We start from the raw sequence: 5420 nt of genomic DNA, 5'->3' as shown, positions 1-5420 counted from the left end.
TTCACTGAAAGCAACAACAAGGACACAGTTAGCTGAAATTCCGTTAAAACAAAACTGCTTTGTATCTTTACGATGGAGTGGTGGTTTTAAAATATTAGTTAGATCATTGCTTTGTAGCTGGGTTGTCATTAAAATGCGGTTCGCTGCCAAATACTTTCGTGAGAAGTTTCGGAACTTTGATATGCCAGGTGAGTGATGTTAATTGAATTAATTTGTAACTGCTAGAAATTTTAACAAATTTCAAAATTCCTAATCTAAACGTTTCTCCCAAATTATGCGTAAATTTGTATGGTTTTGAATTGACGTAAAATTAATAATGTGAGAGTGTTTTAGGCTTTCAACGAAAAACGAAGTTAGGCTAAATATGAAACCGAGCTACGTTTCATTGAGACGATCGAAGATCATCACTTTGTAAAGAATACTTCAACTTAGTGTAGTCTTTACTCCATTCTTATCTAGGGCTATCAGATATAAAGTCTTAAAATCCTGTCGGTGGTCGGTCCCAGTTTATTTAGTTTTTAGTACGGCCTGTACTAAAAACTAAATAAACTAGGAGGAGAGGAAAAGAGTATTTCTTGTAGCTCCGAAGTAATTACCATAAATATTGCGATAACAGTTTGCGATTATAATAGCATTTCACACATAAAATAGCAATACAGTGAATACTAGCAAATGCAAAGAAAGGAATAAATGATATGCGCAAGTCTCAGTTAAAATTTGCGATTGCAATGGCGCCGAACGACATGTTCATACCCGTGAAACGTACAGCATAATGTGATCTGTGGATTTTGAAGTTTAATCTGTAATTTCTTTTTTCAGCACAAGAGATCGAGCCGTATAGTCCATGAAAACTGGTAGTTCTCACCTATCCAGTTATCTAGTAATGTATGAGTATTTAATCAATAAAAGTGGATAATAAATATCATAACTGTACTTGTAATTAATGCACTTCTGTCATTTATCCGTAAATGTACCAGTTGTAACATACTTGCAATTGTATTAAATATTGAACTATTTAATGTACAGGTACAACGTAATTGTATAATGTATAGGTACAACATATTACAGATGTACTTGGAAGTTTGTCTTTGTTTTATATTATGCGCAGTAATTTTATAAAGTATGGAAAATTGAATAAAGTACTATATACTGTAAGGTAAATTTGCCTGTGTGGTAATGTATCAGTACTTGAAACAGGTTTTAGTGCTTACCTAAGAATGAAAAAAAAAAAATACTCATTAAGAAGAACCTGTACTTGTACCTGCTGTATAATGCATTTCAAAGAAAAAATAATTGTGAATAAGTAGATTGATAATATATTGTACTTCTACGTGCGGTATAATGCATTTTTGTATTATAATATGTTACAAGTTATTGGTCAATCAAATATTAGTAAATATATAGTGTATAGATATAAAGTGCAGGTACTGGAAGCATAACAGTAGTTTCATAAGATGCAATAATTTTTGTATAATGTTTTTAACTCTTATGTTTTAGTACTTATTTAAGAAGGTATTAGCACTTATTCAAGAATTTGCTGTGTATTTGTATTATGTAATTGCTTCATATATTTGAATCTATATTTTGTATTTGTATTATGTAAGTATGCATGTATTATGCACAATGGGTAAGAGATTCGGCTTCCTAAGAAATACACTGCTTTAATATCTTCAAGGACCTTAAACTGCTGAGTTGGTAACCAATTCTGTATGGATTATGTAATATTCTGGGACGGAAGCCAACTCAGCGGATTTCCGGATTTCAGGTAGAACCTGGGTTCGGTTACCTGGGTTCGATTCCAGGCGAATGGACTGGTTTTATGGGCATTTTCGTGGTTTTTACTAAGTTTAATGCGTATAGGAACCAGTTTCGCTTAGAAATTTCTCCATGAAGACATCCACTTTACGAACAGAGCCGTGTACTTTTGCCATAATTAAGTAAACCAAACCAGACAATCTGCTATTTTTTACTATTTTTATTTAAAAAATATTTAACTTTTTGTGAACCAGTTATTAAAACAAAAGGCTTACAGAGGTACGTGAGAAGAAACGATCTTCACGACACACACACACACACAAAAAAAAAAAAAAAAAAAAAAAAAAAAAATGAAATTTACCAATGACCGCAAGATTTACTGCATGAAATAACTATTCGTAAGGAAGAGCCATTTTATCTTGATCAAACACGTACAGCAGGGAGAGAAACTCAATGTTTTTCCCAGTTAAATCCGGGAAATGAGTTCTTTTCTTCTAAACTTAAGCTTTGAACAGTAGAAAAAACTAATGCCCGACATTCTGGCATTTATCCGAAGGAACCCAATTATGTACGAGATAGCCCAAATGTATTACTTAAGTTGGAGAAGAAAGGCAACTGGGACAGAAACGTACTCATGTGAAACTGAAATTTAACTTAGGCAGAAAAGAGGAATTACTCGTAGATTGGAGTGTTAAGCGACATACACAATATCTATCAGAAGAAAATAACTTTTTTTCTGCTCAATGAAGCATTGCGGTTCGAACCGAATCAGATAAGCCAGTATTCAGAGGCATCATTCTCTCGACCGCATGTGGGTAAGCACAAAGTAAAGGGACAACATTTATATTAGCTCAAGTCGTTAAATTGTTAAAATTTGAAATATGGCAAAGAACAGCACTGGGCATATCAGGAAACGGTAGAAATGATATTATTAAAGAACCAATCAAACCGGTAAAACAAAGATAATTACGATAATTACGACTATTTTATCGTGCGCATCCGCCTCAGAAACTACAGCTCTCGGTAGCCAAATTAATTCGGATTCGATGTTATTGATTCGCGATATTCGAAATGCTTTCCAGTTTCGTCCACCATGCCTCTGAAACTCTTTATTGCAATTCAAATGGTGGCAACGTTACTTTTGCGTATTTAATTTTACTGCAAAATAATGGAAACGTTAAAAATCCGCTATAAAAGTATTAGCAAGGATAATTATTTCGAAACAATTTTGACGTTTTTCTTTCCTTTCCGTTTCTTTAATTAAAAATTATTAACATATATAAAAATATCAAAACTTAGAATTTCCAAAACAGAAAGCTTAAAGGTAAGATTTATGGGTTAGAAAAACGCAATGCATCCAGACAAGCTTTAGAAAGTAACTGAGAATAAGTAATATTTCAGTTCTGATCTTGCAAACTGAATAAGTAATATTCAGTTTGCAAGGTAAACAGTCCTTGCATGAGAATGGAAATTATATAATATAAACATATTCTTCTTAATCTATTTTTCAATACTGAACACTTATTATGTTAAGTAATAACTGAATGACAACCAAATTTCTATATGTAAATTAAAAGTAACTATAACATTTAGAGGCATTAAAATTAGTACGAACATTGTTCAAATTTTTAGTCTCGTTTTCAAAATGCACATATTCCAGTAAAAGAATCGAACAATTTCTTTAAAAATGCAAAACACACTGTAATGTTTTTAGGATACTTAAATAAATGAATAATTTTCAAAACACATCAGTATGTTGACGTGTTTCTTTCATTTGGTCCAGAAGCAAAACGACACATCTAGAAAACTGAACTTCTACGTATCAGTTACAACCCGAATAAATGACGCTCTGCTGAATTATTTTCACTCATATATTTCTAACGAAGGGGAAAATCAAATGCATGCTCCGCGGATAAACTATAGGCCATCCAATAAATTAAATATATATTATAAAGGCTACGCAAATGAGAAATTCGGGTTTTTCTCATTCTGTTACTTTCTTAGTAAGCACTGTAGTGTTATTAATATGACGACCAAACATAATATTGCTTTTATAGTTAGTCTTGTTTTTCCTCTCCTCCTTATTACAGTGAATTTATATTTTAAACGAAAAATGAACAGCTTTAAATGAAGTTTATTCCGCTTAGCAAAATTCGGTTAGTTATGAATTTCTAGGTACTGTTGTACAGCAGAAATTTAAGTTAGATTCCTTAAAAGGTTTAAAATATAGATTGCGTTACGTGTCTAGAAAAAAATGTTTAGATTAAAATATTTGAAATTTGTTACAATTTTTATCAATTTTAAATAAAGTTAATTGGCGTCACTCACATAGCAAATCAAAGTTCCAATGTATGGGCTCCAACACGCTCAAATGCATTGTCATCAGGAGCGGGGATATGTCCGTTGCGGCAAACCGCATTAATCCTATACAAGTGTGTTAAAAATCGAAATGAGCCTATGATTTGTACAGACTGTCAACAAGTCGGCCACACAGCAAATGTTTGTGGTTGAGTAAAATTTCTCAAGCCGAAGGCAACCCGCAGTCCAAAAGTTACGCCGACAGTCTTATCACTTACTAACTTCAAGACCCTAGCTAATGAACGTCCTCAGTACACCACTCTAAACACGAACTAGCCGCAAAGTAAGCAATGGTCTGACAACTCTTTTAAAGCCACCGCTTTGTCTCAAATAGACAACGCAGTGTTATTCAATAGATAGATATACCTAAGGTTTGGTAAACAGCCCCTTTTTTTTTTAATTTATATACTACAAAAGATTACGGAAAAACTGGTGATCAGTAATTTGAGCATAATTCATATTAAGTATTGGATTATATTCAATTTTGAAATCCGTTACTTTTTCGAATGAAAGATTGTTTCGAAAATTCCGATGTCAAATTTCTCATTTAAACTGAAAACGCATATCTTAAAGAATAAATTCGCTCAATCTTGCATTCACCAAAGAGTGTAAGCTTGCTTCTCTTTCGTTAAATCATTCTAATTAAAATGTATCTTACATGCTATGCATAAAGTCAAATTTAAATTCAAAGAAAAAAATCGTAGAAAAAATTTTAAGCGTAATTTTAAAATGAAACATAAGAATTATTAAATCTTTGAATGAAGTAAAATGTAAATTAAAATATTGATTTTTTTAAAATATTTTAAAATAAAACCCCTGAATATGCAAATTAATTATTCATGGTTTAATGCTTCGACTAGACTCATCAAGGGTTAGCAATTTAAAACATTAAAATTCGAAACAAATTTCACTTGACTTTCTGATCAGCAACAAATTTAAAAATAAAAATAAAATAAATATAAAAATAAAAACAAAAAAATAAAAGAAAAGAAAGAAAGCGGAAAATGATGGCATGGCTGCTCAGTGAGAGAAGAAAGCAAAACCTTGGAGGCGAGAGCAAAATTTTCACCGTTGAAAATCCCTGCTAAAAGAAAGATTCAAATTTATTCCCCGAAATAAGAATGTCTGTTTGGAACCAACAGCCCAGAAGTCTCCCTGAAAGAAACTGCAGAATGGCGGAATTCCTAGCCGCCGTCCTGTGGCCAGTGATTAACTGTTTTTTCTCTTATTGTTTTTCTTTTATCGTTACAGATCCAGTAACCTGTGTATGCAGAATTTGTTTGTAACAACACCTGTATACTGTCAGA

Source organism: Stegodyphus dumicola, chromosome 11, assembly GCF_044657685.1.
Source record: "Stegodyphus dumicola isolate Sdum_Otavi_A_Nest chromosome 11, ASM4465768v1".
NCBI lineage: Eukaryota > Metazoa > Arthropoda > Arachnida > Araneae > Eresidae > Stegodyphus > Stegodyphus dumicola.
The sequence above is the reverse complement of the archived record's forward strand: the minus strand, read 5'-3'. Positions refer to the sequence as shown.